Here is an 8,172-nt window from a genome sequence, read left to right as displayed (position 1 = left end):
TGTAGGACTCGATTTCAGATAAAACAGGAGGTTATCTTAAGCTGAAACTGGAATTAAGCTATTTTGACAAGTGTTTGTTTATGAATTGCTTTATTAGTTAGTTAATAGCTTCGTCATCTAATCACTTGTTTTTGGACTGACGTTAACCACAAATCTCCATTGGGGGGCGATATAGTTTCACCAACCACACAACCCTGCAGATAAGAAGAAACAGCAATGAACTAACAGAATGGTACACAGGTTAGTCCTTTGTATTAATGAGAATATATCTCACAGATTTGTATTTCGCTTTGTCAGCCATACTAGTGCAACTGTGAATGTAGCAAACTGCCTCTCTTCATTCACAAAGATCCATAGTGAAGTAACTGAAAGCTATTGCAAATGGCTTTATACACTGAGTATACAAAACATTATGAACACCTGCTCTTTCCATGACATAAACCAACCAGATGAATCCAGGTGAAAGCATGATCCCTTTTCCATGTCACTTGTTAAATCCACTTCAATCAGTGGAGAAGACTGGAATGTTTCATCTTTTGTCTTGCACATGCACCCTCTGCATGCTACAAATACAGAATCCATGTCTCAACTGTCTCAAGGCTTAAAAATCATGTCTTCTCCCCTTCAAAGGGATATTATTACCTTCCACACAGTATCTTGTCGACATGGGTCATATTCACTAGACACCAAATGGAAGAAAATGGACCGAAACTGGGAGGAACTACCTTAACATGTCTAATAAGAACCTCTTGCTGTAGTTGCACAACGTTTTCCATAGCAAAACAGCTTGGTATGGTGTGTACCAATGAATACAACCCTGAACCAAACCGTGCTGCAGTGCTGCCTCATATTTTCTTTTCACGTTGTAATTTGCAGTCTAGTTCCAGCAACTACACTCCGTGTACAAAACATTAAGAACACCTTCCTAATACTGTTTTGCACCTGGCCTCAATTTGTCAGGGCATGGACTCTACGAGACGTCGAATGCGTTCCCCGGGGATGCTGGCCCACGCAAACCCAGCAGCGTTGCAGTTCTTAGCACAAACCGATGTGCCTAGCACCTACTACCATACCCTGTTCAAAGAAAGGCATTTTAAATGTTTTGTCTTGTAGTTGCTGGAACTGGACAGTTCAGTTCAGGGTTGTATTCATTGGTACACACCATACCAAGCTGTTTTGCTATGGAAAACGTTGTGCAACTACAGCAAGAGGTTCTTATTAGACATGTTGAGGTAGTTCCTCCCAGTTTCGGTCCATTTTCTTCCATTTGGTGTCTAGTGAATATGACCCATGTCGACAAGATACTGTGTAGAAGGTAATAATATCCCTTTGACATCTCTGTGATCCAAGAGGTTTTAGCCCATAGAATTGGAAATGAGTTATTTAATAGGATATCTGTTTTTAGCCAGAGGGAAGGTTTCATTGGGTCCTGTCCAGCATCAATACACCAATCGGATGCATCTGACCTCACTTGCTAACGTTAGTGTACCGGCGATGTACTCTAATAGGCCAGAATCACTGGGTACAATGTCACACGCAGCTGCTCAAGTACAAACAGATTGGGTTACCCAATGGGAAATGGTAATATAACATTGTTCGGAACATCATTCATGTTTTCATGATTTGCTCTGGAAAAGTTGATTGCTGATATGGTTATCAAAGATGAAATCTGAAACGTGTGTCTTGATGAGAGCCTAATGAGGTCTACAGTCTTGTCAGGTTATGGAAATTGTTACACGCGCGTACGTTGGAGCGCACAAGCCAACACAGGGCTCTTCAAGTCTTTGATGTACAGAGGGGAACACTGATTGTCTTCAGTGTCAGGGCATGATTGGAACATTCCCTCTCAATGTCTGTGCCCCAAATGGCACTCTGTTCCCTATATAGTGCACTACTTTTCCCCAAGGCCTATAGAGAATAGGCTGCCTTTTGGGACGCAAATCTAGATTTTTAAGCAAATGGAATGTTGACTTTGGAATATGGCAGAATCGCTAGCTGGCAGAATACAGCGGGGCGGCCTGTCTTTACAGGTATACGGGATTCAGCGAATTTCCACCCTGTTCAATTACGGACAGCATCCTTGTCATTAATGCAGCTGGCATGCAACGGAATGCTTTCATCAGTGTTAATGGATGGTTACCCAATGCAACAGCACATCTTAGTGATGTATTTTTCAGATATTTTGAAACATTGCATTCCATTACATAGAGTTCATCTATGCTACCAGAGACAAAAAGCCTGTATCTCTTTGGATAATGACCCATATACAGTATAAGATATGGGGGGTGGCAAAATCAAAGGTCATGGCTTTGCTCTTTTCTCGTTGCCAGAGGAATATGGAAGTCCTATTAAATCAGTTTTCATATTTTTTTTCTATGTTGAGTCATAGCAGGAAAACAATTTACAATTGGCTATTTTTAAGGTAGGCTGTGCAGTAGGTAGGCTGTGCAGTAGGTAGGCTGTGCAGTAGGCCTATTTCAAGGTTTCATGGGTGAAAATGAATGAAAATAAAGACTTTGTTGACAATGGACATTGTTCACGCTGGACATTCGAAAAGCTTCATGCAGCTCGTGCTGGTAGGCAAAGCAATTTTTCCTATGCTTACCAACACAGTGATTTGAAGAATAGGGGTTGGCAGATAAATTACATGTGACAATCAAACCTACTTGAAGGTAATGGGGCTCACGGTTGACCCTAGTGACCAGTTTCCACATCGAATACAGAATTGTATCACGGGTGACCTGGCTGGTAACTATAGCTATCCTTAATTGGTTCATGTGTTTATAGGTTAAAGTTGAAGAAATGTAAGGTAGCAACATTACCTGTATTTTCTATCGCCATTGCTGTGGTGTGAATAAAGTAAATTATATATTGGGGAACAATCTGAATAAGACCCTATGACTTTAAAGGTTTATGATATTCCTCCCTAACATAGACTAGACAGTTTTCACTTTGTATCGATCGGAAAGGGTCTTCATCACTTGCTGCGCGGAGTGGTGCAGTGGTCTAAGGCCCTGCATCTAAGTGCTTGAGGTGTCACAACAGAAACCCTGGTTCGAATCTAGGCTGTATCACAACTGGCTGTGATTGGAAGTCCCATAGGGCGGCGCCCAGTGTCCGCCTGGTTTGGCCGGTGTAAGCCATCATTGTAAATACGAATTTGTTCTTAACTGTCAAAAAAAACGTGTGCTGCTTCAATAGCAACCATCCCAGGTACAAGCGCCATAGCCTAAACTTTAAGATATTTCTGACAGAGTGCTACATCAAAATGCTACCCTCTAAATGCTCATGAAACTACACGGGTATTTTCAGTGTCGTTTAAGCCCAAGTTTATATGGAGCACAGTTAGTGCATGTCATCATCGTCATTATCATGGTCTAGGCATGTGCACGTTGATAGACAGTGGACACCCAGAAGTGTATAGAAACAATAATAGCCTACAAACGAAACAGGGTGTACAGAGGGGAACTCCCACCTTGCCTTGCAGGCATATGCTTGGCTGTTGAGGGGGGGGGGGGGGGGGGGGGGGGGGGGGGGGGGGGGGTGGGGGGTTGTGACAGCTGTGTCGAGGGCGCCAACTCGAAAAAGATAGTGTCTCGGGTGTCCTCGCATGCCCGAGATGCCGGCTAAATTCCCCCTGCACCAATTAGGGTAACAGGTATGTGGTAAGAGGCAATCTGGGTAAGAGGTAATCTGGGTAAGAGGTAAAAGGTGATCTGGGTCATCTGGGTAAGAGGTAAAAGTACATCTGGGTAAGAGGTAAACAGTCCCACTGCTTTCTATGCCCTTCTTATTCCTGTGTGTGTGTGTGTGTTTGTATGTTTCTGTGACACATTTGTATCCAGGCAGCATGCACGCATGTGTGATGACATCCCGGATCAACTGGGAAAGGCTGTGGAGAGCTGCTTACTGCGGTGGCCCCACAAAATGAAGGGATTGATCATTCTGACAACTGCACTGACACCATGCTGAACATTCCAATGTCAGCCAAGTCAACAACACAAAGGGACAGTCATTGGTACGAGTGTCTGTCTGCATTAACAGCCTATAGGCCTACAACAACTACATTTGGTTTTTGGTCCTTACAACTTTTATTACAATGCAATATACAACAATTATGTAACACAGTTAAAAATAGGAGCTCATTGATCATGGATTAATCAATTCTTAATTGTATGCTGGGTTTCCTGCAAGGAGAGGGAATGAAGTGTAATGTAATGCCTAATACACTGTCATGTTTTGCGTTGACCAGCCCAAGGAGAGGTAATGGGCATAGGAAGCATTGGGACCTGTTACCCAGATCAGTGCTGTCAGTGGTGTAGTGGAGGGTATATGCTGTATACCCACTTTAACTTTTGTGGTTATTGTGTATACTCACTTTTTAATCCCCACGATGCTTATCAAAGTAGTATAGTGGAGGTATACGCCGTATAAAGTAATAAGGCTGATGGAACAGATCCGAATGTTTAGCTTAAAATGTTGATAAACTAATATTTCTTCACGTTTTAAGTGCAGCAATATGCACACGGTGGTAGACCTACACGCAGCAAACGTTCCAATTTGCGGGAATACGCCATTCTAAAATGTGCACTGCACATGCAAGCTGTTTCATGGACAGAGATGGAAATATCAGTTCAAAATTTTGAAAGAGGGGAGATGCAACAACTTTCATGGGTTGCTAATGTGGCTAGGAAAATGCCTTTGACTGCTAGACAATTAAATGAAGTTGAAAGAAAACCCTTAGAACAGGAGAACGCAGATGAAGAAGTCTTTATAAAATAACTGCCTTCACGTTTCTATGGTTGGATTTTGCCTAGGCTACTTTGAAGCAAGGTAAGACATGCCTCATAATATGAGGTAAAACATCCAGCTTTCAAACAATTAAGGAACAGGAAAAAAATAGCAATAGGTCTATAACCTAACCGTCTTCTTGTAGATTGAAAGGCTTTCCCTAAAACCGCCAATGAAATGTTAACTAGCTACATAGCTACAAAGTAGCCTATGCCCACCTGGAAAAAATATATAATGATTATTTTCATCAATCTAGTTGCCACTCCCTCTCATGTGCACACTGCTAACCAAATAACAGTGGTAGGTGTTTGTACAGTTGAATCTACAATCCAAAATCAAAACGTGTTTGTCTTCAAAAGTGTTCTCCTGATGTGGTTTAAGCATTGTCGTGGACTTACAACATCCAATTTGTCTGTTTTTCTATATTAAAAAAAAAGTGAGATTGAGAGTGAAAACATGGGAAAAAATGAGCAAAATCTGAAACCTGTGAATTTCTGATTCCGTAAACAGCCTCATTTATCTGTTTCAATAGTAGGACTACTATTAGCCTACTTGCACAGTACAACTGGGGTTGGCCTGACTGTGAAAGACCAATATGGGATTCATAATTTTTAGATCATTCAGAGTGTATGACACTGTTTGTCATATAATTTTTCACACAGGGTGCCTTTCCTTCACCAGCGGGCGTTTTGATATTTTGGGGCAAAATTAGAGTATACTCACTTTTCCGGGCACCACTACACTAGTGGGTGCAGTGGGACCTCTTACCCAGATTGGTGCAGGGGGAATCTACCCGTCATCTCAGGCATGCAAGGACACCCGATACCCTCTCTGTTTACAGTTGACGGCCTCGACACATCTGCCACAAACACAAGATGTTCATCTGTTTGTGTGATATCAACACACACAATGAGACACACGGCTGATCTCATGCCACAGCTGTTCATCTGTTTGTGTGATAACACACACAATGAGATACAAGGCTGATCTCATGCCACAGCTGTTCATCTGTTTGTGTGATATCAACACACACAATGAGACACACGGCTGATCTCATGCCACCCGCTGTTCATCTGTTTGTGTGATATCAACACACACAATGAGATACAAGGCTGATCTCATGCCACAGCTGTTCATCTGTTTGTGTGATATCAACACACACAATGAGACACACGGCTGATCTCACGCCACAGCTGTTCATCTGTTTGTGTGATATCAACACACACAATGAGACACACGGCTGATCTCATGCCACAGCTGTTCATCTGTTTGTGTGATATCAACACACACAATGAGACACACGGCTGATCTCACGCCACAGATGTTAATCTGTTTTTGTGAATGAGGGATCTTTTGTCCAGAGTGCAGTGTATGAGGGTATGGAGAGTGTGTGTGACAAAATAATGTACCTTGGAGAATACGGGCATCGATCCCGCTACCTCTCGCATGCTAAGCGAGCGCTCTACCATTTGAGCTAATTCCCCAGCTGTTAGAAGTGGCCACAAGGAGTATTGTAGAAGCTTCCGCCCTGGTCACGTGATCCTCTTGGCTTACTTGGTAACTTACTCGCTAGCAGTTGCTGAGCCATCATGACTCGTAACAGCTGTCATTTCTGGCAAGTTTGGCTGGTTAGCTCAGTTGGTCAGAGTGTGGTGCCATCAATGCCAAGGTTGCAGGTTCAATCCCTGTACTTGCGATAAGTTGTTTTTTGAGTGCTTATGCTCTGTACCCCTTGCAGATGTGGTGTGTGCTTGAGAGAGAGAGAGATACCTTGCTATACACAGTGGACTATGTATCCAAGCCCTTCCATAAATAACATAAATAATGCAACCATGGCATCTGACAGGTGTAGGCCTATCATACGGCTGAAAGGTACCAGCTGTAAATGTAAAAACTCTGTAATAACAGAGATCTTCTAAAGGTGTTACATAATATCACAGTATTATTATCTAGACTAGAGCCATACTGTAACACCTGGCTAGGGGCAGTGCATCAAAAACAACAGTCATATTGACACACAGTATTGATAGTACACCAAGGTTAGCTAGTGTACTGTCTTGCACATCCCTGCATAATGTGTGGTGTCACAGTTTGGAAGCAGGACTGGGGACAGCTTTGCCCAGAGCTCCCAAAACCCTGGGCTATTTCCCAGGCGGATTGATTCTTCCATGACAGACAAAAGACTAAATGAGGACACAGATATTGATCTGAAACTGGATTAAAAACGAATCTGAAATATACCCTGAGAGTTTAGGTATCTGTGGATATGTTAGTATCGTTGTTGTACTCCTAGAAGTCACATGCCCTGTAACTGTATCCTGTCTTCCTACCTTGTATCTGTTAAGACCAGTTACCCAGTGCTGTTTGTGGATGTCACTGCAGTTTAGTTAGTAACAAAACAAAAGTATACTGACCTTCATTAGGCTATAAAGTTATTATTTATTTATTTATTAGCAGATCACTGAATGACAATCAAAACTAACTAGTAAATAGAACTAGTGATGTTATGTTCTCTGACATCTTGAACAACTAGCTGTTGCTTCAAGTTGACCTATATATCTCCAAACCAGTAAGTGGTGTCCATCCAAACCAGTAGGTAGTGTCCATCCAAACCAGTAGGTAGTGTCCATCCAAACCAGTAGGTAGTGTCCATCCAAACCAGTAGGTAGTGTCCATCCAAACCAGTAGGTAGTGTCCATCCAAACCAGTAGGTAGTGTCCATCCAAACCAGTAGGTAGTGTCCATCCAAACCAGTAGGTAGTGTCCATCCAAACCAGTAGGTAGTGTCCATCCAAACCAGTAGGTAGTGTCCATCCAAACCAGTAGGTAGTGTCCATCCAAACCAGTAGGTAGTGTCCATCCAAACCAGTAGGTAGTGTCCATCCAAACCAGTAGGTAGTGGTAGTGTCCATCCAAACCAGTAGGTAGTGTCCATCCAAACCAGTAGGTAGTGTCCATCCAAACCAGTAGGTAGTGTCCATCCAAACCAGTAGGTAGTGTCCATCCAAACCAGTAGGTAGTGTCCATCCAAACCAGTAAGTGGTGTCCATCCAAACCAGTAGGTAGTGTCCATGACAACATTGCACACTATTGTTTTGTTTTATGGTAAACACACACTGCTTTCAACAGGTCAGTAGAATAGAAGAAACAATACAACCAAACACTCTCTCTCTCTCTCTCTCTCTCTCTCTCTCTCTCTCTCTCTCTCTCTCTCTCTCTCTCTCTCTCTCTCTCTCTCTCTCTCTCTCTCTCTCTCTCTCTCTCTCTCTCTCTCTCTCTCTCTCTCTCTCTCTCTCTCTCTCTCTCTCTCTCTCTCTCATATATTTATATATAAGAATTGCCCTCTTGCATGTGTATCCTACCTACCTGCAAAGCGTTTCA

At 42.7% G+C, this 8,172-nt stretch overlaps 1 non-coding gene across 1 annotated transcript; it reads right to left on the bottom strand.

Annotated features, from left to right (window-relative positions):
• Positions 1-6,202: 6,202 nt before the first annotated feature.
• Positions 6,203-6,275, bottom strand: trnaa-agc (transfer RNA alanine (anticodon AGC)). Its single transcript has one exon. It is a non-coding gene; the product is annotated as a tRNA-Ala (tRNA).
• Positions 6,276-8,172: the final 1,897 nt, after the last annotated feature.

Source organism: Oncorhynchus clarkii, chromosome 5 (genome assembly GCF_045791955.1).
Source record: "Oncorhynchus clarkii lewisi isolate Uvic-CL-2024 chromosome 5, UVic_Ocla_1.0, whole genome shotgun sequence".
NCBI classification, from domain to species: Eukaryota; Metazoa; Chordata; class Actinopteri; order Salmoniformes; family Salmonidae; genus Oncorhynchus; species Oncorhynchus clarkii.
Note: the sequence above shows the minus strand (reverse complement) of the source record. Positions and strands in the feature narration are given on the sequence as shown.